Source organism: Nothoprocta perdicaria, unplaced genomic scaffold, assembly GCF_003342845.1.
Source record: "Nothoprocta perdicaria isolate Ctin4 unplaced genomic scaffold, notPer1 scaffold_25, whole genome shotgun sequence".
In the NCBI taxonomy this organism is placed as follows: Eukaryota; Metazoa; Chordata; class Aves; order Tinamiformes; family Tinamidae; genus Nothoprocta; species Nothoprocta perdicaria.
In genome coordinates, this window is record NW_020455477.1 from 1,916,986 (window position 1) to 1,927,381 (window position 10,396).

Below are 10,396 nucleotides of genomic sequence, written 5' to 3' on the forward strand. Positions count from 1 at the left end.
ACCAGTTATATAGCTGAACCAAAGAACAAAAATAACCACCGAGCCCATGATTTAAATTTTGATTGATAATCCTTTCTGAATTATACACAAACTGATGTACCAGCATGTGTAACAGAACCAGAAGTGTCTGCAACGGGGCTTATGCATCCCAGAAGCTAGGCTGGATGGGCTGTTCCATTGTATATATTTATGGATCTGAATAGGACCCTCAGGGTAAACGTGAACAAAGAATTGACTGTTTTTTTCTAAAGCATCTGGGTGTAAGCCTTATTTTGCCAGCAACTGTGGTGTTTATGGGCATGTTTTACTGGAAACCTGCTGCTTCTCACAACGTTTCCTGAGTGACTGTCTTAGTAAAACTGCATCTGGAAATGACAAGCGCACAGCTGTAAATCTGAAAACCAGTGTGCAGCCCTAATAGCTAGCAGCCGCAGCAGGGCTGTCCTGCCGAACGTTGAAGAGATTTACAAAGACAAAAGCAGAGCAATGAATACATTTCTGAGCGTCTGTGATCACATTACACCTCTTCCTCTTCAAAGATTTTTTGTAGCCCTAGAAAAGGATATCGCTGCTCTTTCAGTTAATGCCTTAGGCAGGTAACCATGATTGGTTACCTGCCAGAGAATCCAAAATTTCTGCCCYGCATCTATCTTCTGAAACAACAGACAGCAGTGCAATATATCCTCCTCTCTCCCCTTTTCCATTCACCTGAATTAGACCATGAACGAGGCCATGAAATGAGCCACACGAGAGACGGAAGCAGGGAAGAGGTGAAGAAGATTTGTCCTTGTTGCTGTCAAGTCTCCTAAGTCGTGAAGTCCCAAATCTGCTCTGGATATCATATCTCCACAAATTTTAAAGTGTGATTGCACAGAAATTAGTGCAGGAGCAGAGTGTGCACAGTTGCAACAGATGCACCCTGCAATGATGCTGACAGGCTGGGATGCAACACCGTTGTTAGCACCAGTAAGCACTTGAGCCAAGGTTTTGGAACACAAACAACATGGCAAGGGGGCTAACATAGTCAATATACTTGCTGGCTTCAACATAAAAAGCTGGGAAATAAGTTGTTTATGGATGTCTTAAGAGGGGCAAGGAGCACTAAAGAGGCAACAAGGGAGCATCAGTCCTTATGGATCCTGCCCAAAGCCCAAATGAATATAGACAAGGTTCATTAGTGAAACAGTATAGGGGAATAGAGTAAGAGATGTCTTTGAGAGTCAGGTATTTGGGAAGAACAAAAACCTTGCTTTTCCAGCACTGTTCATCCATCCTCTTTATCAGGGAATGCATCTCCTGGCCCCTCTTCTCCCTAATTATGATCTCAACACTACCTTCAGATTTTCGAGCAACAAGTATTTGGGAACAGCCAGCTATCACTTGCTCCTCAGAGCCCCTATTGGGCTTAAACCCACCTTGGTTATTAGTCGACTTAGCGTAGCTGGATAAAGATGTGCCCGGCTGCCTCTCTGAAGTGCCAGTGCTTTGCTCGGGCCGTCAGTTAAGCAGCAACGATAACGCTACTCACTCAGCTCGTTTGAAGATTAAATTAGCTGCTATTAGTTCAGCTCTTTGAAGACGTACCCAAAGTGCTAAGCATTATTAGATGAATGTCAGTCATTAAACTCTAGAGAAATCTTGTTGCATTGTATTACTGCACTGGCCACGAGAAGCCTTGGCTACTTGTCCACTTGAATACACCCACCTAGGCATCCTCCTCTGCTCAACACGGCTCAAGTGCCACGCTACACATTTCTGCCCTTAAACTGAGCAGCCCCTAAGCACTGAAAGGACTAGTCTGAAGGGCAATTTTTGTTCACAATTAAGAAAGGTTTCCATTTTCTGAGTCTATGTTTCCTTTCTAATTGAGCTGAAACACAGCTATAGAATGTATTTACCTGAAATCCGTTAAAAAAAAAAAAAAAAAAAAAAAAAAAAGCTTTCAATCTGTCTTTCAAATTTGAATGTAAATGGACATCTAGGTTTTTCACGGAGCTACTCCGGGTTGAAAAGGGTGTAGCAAAGATTTAGATCCCGTCTTAAGCCCTCTAGTGGTAGTTTTAGTTATACTATTTACTGAGATAAGAATTACAACTGCTTTACTAAGGATGTTTGATAGGAACTCAGGTACATCTGTCTTTAGAGGGAACTTAGCACTGCATACCCGGTTAGCTTCAAGAAAATTAGAATTGACTCAGCTCTCCTACACCTAAGGTCATGTTTTTTAAAATTCAGCATCTGCATATATTGGTTGATTGCTGTGGAGAAGTTGCAAATGAGCTAGGTGGATAAACCTGGAGTTTCATTCATCAGGGCTGTAAATCTGCCACTTTTCATCAGCCATGATATTGCCATTAGAGCAATTTCTAAGCTTTCTCTTCTTACGCTACAAAGTTCTCCTTCAAAACAAAAACACAAATAGCTCAATCCATAGGCCGTATAGGAAATAAACACACAAGCAGTTCAGCAAGAACATTGCTACAGGCACAACATTATAAATAAAACAGGATCATTAAAATGGGAATAGGTATAGCCTCAGGTATTTTAAGATGTGTTGCTTAGTGGTTGTCTTTTGCCAAAAGAAATCCTGCAAAATTAGTGTTCAAATTTTAGTCTAGAAAAAAAACCTATACCATTTGTTTCCTACAAATGATGTTTAGGATTTTAATAATGAAACTCATAAGGAGAATCTGCTCAGAAACTGCCAAACCTGCTCTCCCATTCTACCTACAGTCATACCTGAAACTATCTCTGTAGTTTAAGGTCTCCATAGCAGCCACAGTACCTGGCATGGGTTCAGTGTCGCTCAAGGGTAACTCTCCCAGAGTTTTCTGGGAGAGAAAAGCATCACTGACAACTCTGAGTGATTCTTCAGCATCTTAACCATCCAAAGGATTTTCTGGAGTGCTTACCTGAACAGAGGTGCTTCTTAAAAGCACTCATTGTGAGAAGTGTTTTGAAAGTGAAACAAGAATTATAATAGATAGTCAAGAGACCCTCTGAGAATAATCAGACTGGTATTGGAAAAGACAGAACATCTTTCCTGAATAAAGCACTTTGTGAGGAACATCAGAATTACACATGGCCACTTTCCCAGATTGTTTCCATAAAGGAGTGTTTTTACCATATGCTTCCCCACAACTTCTCTCAAATGCCATTTGAGAGCTCTAAAGTGTGCAAATTAACTTCAGATTATCCTAGAAAGGTGTTGTATGCATTTCTTTGTATTTTATGACATTTTTCCTAAAACCTTTTTGAAAAAAACAAAACAAAACAATAGATTGTTTCTAATCAGCAAAATTATAAAAATTAGTATAACAAAGATAATGTTATGTTTACAGTCGGGGTGTAAAATAAACAAGACATACAGTAAACAATGAAAAATGCATTGCTTACTGATCTAAGGTCCCCTGAGAGTCATCCCTGATGGCCACTTGGTAATATATAGGCCATACTCAATAAAAGTGTACAATGAGCACACTGTGTGGCAGAGTTTAATTTCCTGACTCTTGTGGGACTTAAGTTTCAACTTTAACAAGACTTCCCTGTTGCACAAAGGGTATTGTGAAGCAGCATGATGCAACGGCTACAAAGCAAGCTGAGTTCAGGGCATTACGCTCTTTCCTGGACCTATTGTTGCCTTCTGATATGATTTTGTACATGTCACTTCTCCAGCTCAATTTCCTCCTTGATAGTAATGGCACTAACAATGGTTTCTCACCTTTGCCATTCATGGATGAAAAGTGCTAAGTATTATTAATTCATGAGTTTATCAACCTCCAGCAGAGCTGTGACCTTGAAAATGGAGAAGTTCCAAGGAGTCTGCAGAGGCTGCTGAGGAGATCATTAGCACTATTCACTTTAACGGGCAAGCACATAGACATCACAGTGAAGCTTGCAGGGCTGGAGAGGAGGACAGCACAGAGAGACAGAWACAGCAACAGCTGTGATGTTCAGACAGACAACTTACAAAGGAAGAGCGTTGAACATAGCTTGGAATGACCCCATCACGTCTTTGCAGAAGATTTGCATCTGGAAAATGCTCAGCAAGGTTTTGGAATATTCTTCGTGCTTCAGKCCCATACCTTATGGAGCAATTAGAACAGTACTGGTTAGACTGGCAGTACAGGGGCACTCACAATACAACCTGCTTCTCAGGAAAGATCACTTGAGAACATTTTTATTTTTTAAAGTATTAAAATGATCAAGAAAATGGAGGTTGTGAGTGTTTTGTAAATCTCACTAAGAAATGGCAAGAYCAGGACAATTCATCATTTGAGTTTTACAAATTCTCACTAAGAACATTCTTCATATGGAAGCCAGCTTTAGTCCATCAATATTTTACATTTCTATGTAAGAAGAGGGTGATAGTTTGACTTATAAAAATATTCTGTGCTTTATTAGCTTGCCTTTTGCCTTATTGCAAAGAGAATTGGAAAGCCCCAAGCGAGTTACAGCTAGGGCTTCTGCGGCTTTTCACTCAGCTCTACAATTTTCTTTATGCTCCCTTTAGCCTATGTTAATTGTGCACCACTGCTGCCATTTGAGCATCTGTCCCCTGCTGCACTGAATCACCAGAAAGCAGCTCTTCTGTTCCATCTGTGACAGCTCCAAGCTCAGAGGAAACACTCTTTGTRGAAATGCTGATTCAATGTGGCAGGGGATAAGTGGGCTAGCAGAAGCTGTTTTGTGCATTTTAATCTAAAGGCAAAAAAARGGGATGGGAATGACAGGCAAGATGGGAAGCAGAAAATGTACCTCTCTTACTGACCAACCSAACCTGCTTTTGCTTCTCCTAAAAGATAAGGAGCTAAAAATTTACTTCATTTACATGCATCTCATAGAAAAAATATGTTATACCTCACACAATGTACATATATATATATAGCTACAAATTCATATATATATACACAATGCATATCTAAATATATATATTCCTATACATATTAAATATTACCTGATACATTATTCCTATATTATCATCACATGTAAAACCACACAGTGTGCTTGTGAAGGTTTTGTTTTTGACATCCTATTCACAACAGGGAGTACTGCTAGATATTAGTTGTTCATCAAATATTAAAGAATTCAGAAGAACCAAAAACAATTAACCAAACAAAATCATTTTCAAGAGTGCCCCTGTGAATATCTCTATGAATAAAGAGACACAATATACAACCTTGTGCACTGCATATTTATTCTTAAACTGATATATGCAACATTTCTGACAGAAAATTAGATGCTGTTATCATATAATCATTTCCAGTATAAATATGAACTCCAGAAATTAGAGATCAGTATATTACACACTTCTAACAGTCTGGAAATATATTTTGGGTATTAACAAGGGGTGACAACACTGAAAAAACTTGTTTCTTTTCCTTTTTAATTTCTGAACTTTATGTATGCTTTGGAATGAGACTTCAACACCTTTTCTTACTCAAGTTAACAAATACATAATGATACTTAAATGGTGCAGATATTAGTGAGGACATTCAGTTAAGGTCTCATCAGTCTTGGTGAACACATGGGATAGCTGCGGCCCTGGGGATGATTCAGTTGCAATGAAGCTACTGCCTTACTAACCCCTAAAAACACCCATGTCCTGCTCTGACCTGCTACAAGTATTTACATTCCATGTTGAGCAACTAACCAGCTCCCTATGGAGGTGAGCAAGGATCTCCAGGAGCCAAGTCACTGCACTGCCATTAAGCATTGTCTAGTCTAGCAGACATGACAGAAGTTTAGCATCCTTTCAATATTTTTAAAATATATGATGTATTCTATTTTGTTGGGATAGAAAATAATTAGACAGAAGAGCTACAATTAAAAAAAATTGAATTCAGCTTTTATAGGCATTAGAAAGAACACTTCTCTAATCATCCCACAAAACATAAGGCATTAGTGATTATGAGAAATCACAGAGCCAAGTCAAAACTTGTCACAGTTTTCCACATTACCAAATTTCATCTGGCAACATCTGACCAGCAATAAGATAACGTGTGCCATAATCTTTTACCTTTCTAGAAGGCGCTCTTTTCTTTAAAGCATTATCAAATGCCTTATCTATCTTTCCTTTTTTGGAAATATGATGCAAACATAACTTAATAACTAATACAGCAATAAAACTGCTACAAGAAGAAATTTATAGTACATTAATCTCTAGATTCTGTGTTTGGACTGGAAATGATTACATGATAATGGAGTAAATGCTTTGCTAAGTGAATACAATCTTAAATACTGTATATATCAAATGTGGACATGCTGAAGAACAAATCTGCAGTACATTAATAAAGAAAAAGAATTTTCTTAAATGAAACCTTCTGAAATAGTAAGTCCAGAGAAGTGAACTGGCCATTATAAAAGGGCAGAAAGTAAATGCAATATGAATCTAGTAAATTAAATTCAGAAAAACTTTTCATTGAAAACAGTGAAAAAACAGCTAAAGTCTTCAAAGTTTCCCTCTACCAAATATGAATCARCTGCTTATGCAGCAGAGAGATATTTCCACATTGATTCACAAGAATGGTCCAAATTGCGGAACCACTGAATGCGGAAGATGGTAGATCTTTTAGAAATATTCTTTCTATGGGAAGAGAGGAGAGGGGAAAGAACAGGAAAGGAAGGTGTTGTTTAATCACCAAACCATCCACTCGTCATGAAGTGTCTTGAATGTTTCCAGCAGTTCACACATACACATTCCACTCCTACTCGCAATACCTCCATTTACAAGTCAAGTGCTCAGCTTGGAATGCACCATTCATCTTTTTTATGAGAAAATATATGTAACTATGCTAGGAACAAATGCCATTCTGCATGCAAAGTCTTAGTAACCAGCTGTACACAAATGGAAGTCATCAGAGGTCAGGAGGAAATAAAATCCGTCCCACCCACTTTGCTGTAAGGCAGTACCAGCATTTAACCATGGTCATTTTTACAGCTTCAAGCCAGCTGTAACAGGCTCATGAACAGTTCAGCTAGCAGAGTCACTGACATGTTTCCTATGCTCTTGTCTGCCCTTCTGCTTGAAAAATCCATCACTAAACAAAACTAGGGAAAACAAATAAATGAAGAAAACCTCTCTTCTTTTCCACTTTCCCCCACTTCCAGTAATCACTGGCTAAAATTAAACACCATTAAACTAATGAAAAGAGCTCCTCTGTAGCACTGGAAGTTACTATAAAAGTAGAACTGATAGTGGCCCGTGGAAAGAAACTGCAAAATATAAGGGCTAGACCTCTAAGCACAGTATCTCTCTTTTTTCTAAAGTTCCCCRAAACAGCAGAAAATTCTCACTTTTCCAGTAATATGTATGCATGGCTTTGCMCTTGGCTGAGATTTAAACATTTTTATTAATAACCATGTTATGAAAGACAAGTATCTGCATAATCTAAAATTGAGTTGTATTGTTCTGCTTCAGATTCTTAAGTATCACGAGGGAAGTAAAGCTGAGATTAGGCTCTTGATTAAATGAGAAGAATAACAATGGATAGGAACAAAGGAGAAACAGAACCAGTTAACTGACAAATATTACCAAATCTGTATTTGCTACTTTTCCTACTAGAGGTTTTTCTTTTTCTTTAAAATAAGAAATTATACTTTTGAGGACTGACACCATTCCATCCACCAACGGATCTTTTACATCCATGCAGAGTGGATACAAAAAGGTGCAGTTTGATTTCGAATGCTTGCACTCTGCAGGGCTCCGACGAGCCAGGTAACACAGGTTTGTATGAGCAGCTCCATGCAGGTCTCCCTGTGGTGTGTCAGAGTGGGTTACAACRAGCTAGACCCAAACATTTCAGTGCGTTAAGCAATGCTTCCCTAAGCCCTGCCCGAGTTCTCACCCTGAAAATTGGTCTGAGCCATCTACGCCATTTGGGCTTCGCAACACCAAGCAGTGCAACCTCTTCCCGTGAAACCAGACTCAGTGACTAATGCCACCTACCAAAACAAAGTGCTCCCTTCCACTGATAAACATATTGCATGGGACAAGTGGCAACTGCACTGATAAACTGCGTTGCAGAAACTTAGCGTTGCACTGGCTGGCAAACAGTGTTTCCCAAGTGGAGGAAGCAGTCGGGGAAAAAGATTGTCAGACAGGTTTGGGAAGTGCAGAGCAGCAAGAGGAGCACGAGAGGTGAGGAAACATCATGACCTCAACTCCACCCAAACCACAGGCCACCCACATTCATTCTCCAGCAGTTACAGACGAAGGARGGATTAGCTCTCCCCAGCTCCCTTCTGCTCCCTCGCCGTGCCCTAAAGCAGTGATCTACGGCTGCAGCTCCTAGCAAAGAGCCGACGGGACACGCTGTGTGTCTGCTTTGTGAACCTCAGCTGACCTGCCAGAGCACACGGATCCTGCCGCAAGGAAGGGCCAGATCCCTGCCCAGACACATAGCAGGAAGGGGACGAGGAAGGGAAAGCACTAGCAAAGCAACAGAGGGTGAAAGATGTGAAAAATTCACATGCGTGCACAGAGGAAAGCACAAGGTGCTAGGAAAATGAGTTCTAAGCAACAGGCTTTCAGCAACAATGTAAACATTTGGAAAAGAAGATGTATAACTCAATATATAACTCAGTATTCATATTACTTGTCTGATTTTTTTAATACTAGGTTGAGAAATACCTATTTTCATACACAATCTCAAAGGAGAGCTGAACATGGCAAATAGCTGGTCCCTTCTATGGCCCAAAASTTTTCAAAATTTTTCTATCATTTCCTTGTTAATTGAAAGTAAAGCTTTTTACTTTCTTGAAAGAAAACCCCCCAAACATACTGCACTCACCATTGGCATCTTTTAGTTTTTGAGTAATTTGAGAATAATACAGTAATTTGTACTAACTTGCCATGAACTTTTTATGCATCCTGTCTGAGCTGGAGTCACTCTCAAGTCAACACAAAGCTATTCTGTAGTTATATTCAAAGACAAGATGCTTTACTTAAGCCTACAGTGAACAGGAGAAAACATTTATTCCCAGTTTTCCCTCCAAGTTATTTTGTTTTTTTGGCTTTTTACTTTGCTCAGCCTAGTTCCAGGAGCACAGTCTTTTATGAAATGATTCCAAGTAATACAACATGGACATATTTGTACATCTAGTAAGGACACCTGATATTCTAGACATTCCCACCCATTCAKGTGGCTGGGAATGTATGGTACAGGTAGTACTTGCTCTTCAAGGTCTCCAAGCAACTTGGAACAATCTAAGCTAACCATGACTAGCTGGCATTAACACAGCATCCAAGTAGTTCTTTGGAATTATTCCTTTCTCTTTCAAGTCACGGGTCCCCATCAATTTCAGTTCTTTGGGATCAAACCACAGATTTGCTAGAAGCTAAGAGGCAGGACATCTGACAGTAATGCACCATTTCCTGGCTGAATATGACAGTTTACTTACTCCTGTAATGAAAGGTACGCCCTGGAGATAAAGCTTTTCTGATAAACCCTCCAACATATGTCAGCTACACTCATTATGAATTTTAGTTCTAAGCAACAGGTTTTCAGTCATATTTGCACCTTCCCTCATCTTTCCTATTCAATGTTAACATTTTGTTATTTCCCACATCTCTGAATTGCTTTTCATATATAGCAGGGTGGGGCTAATTTTCCAAATTGCCCATCAGAAAGGTTTTACAGGGCAAAGAGAAATAGAAGTTTTATATAAAGTGATCTTTCAAATATGCCTTCGTAAAAAAYGCAAGACAGCCAGAAAAAATATTTTAAAGAAGAGGGCCGTGTCTGTAAAAACAAACCTTATTTAATGAAACACAGTGGCCAACACCAACAGTGGCTGTGGCTGGGACTGGCCCATTGCTGAAGAGCAGGGAATGCGTCTATCTTAATGAATACCAGCCCAAGACGAACACAAACGTGGGTGAGGAATTTGAGACCGCAACCACGGAGCACTATTAGCTTTCATCAGTCCCTCTCTGGCTCATTCAGGGAATCTGGACAGGTCCCAGAAGCATGACTTTTCAGCCCTCATTTGCAAAATGAGCCTCCGTTACTTGGAAGTACCTCCTTGGCAGGGATATGTGCTGCTTGCTCTTCCTTCAGTGGGTGCTTTATTGCAATACTGAGGGTTTACACTGGGCCAGATCTAATTTGAGAGAAGGGCTGAACTGCCCTTAAAAGTAAAGGAAAGACTGCTCATGTTTTTTTTATTTCTTGGTCTGTGTACATACTCTAACAAAATAAGATCTTCATAAAATGAAGTTCACAATCAAACAACAAGGGAAAACAGCACCATTTTTATCACTGTGTGCCCTTGCTCTCTTTTTATATGCATACCATGTTATTGTACTCTCTTAAACACATGTATAGTCAGTGACCTGCAAAAATTTTCTTGATCCTTCAAATAAGGGCTCTATCGCCCCAGCCCCTAATTAAAC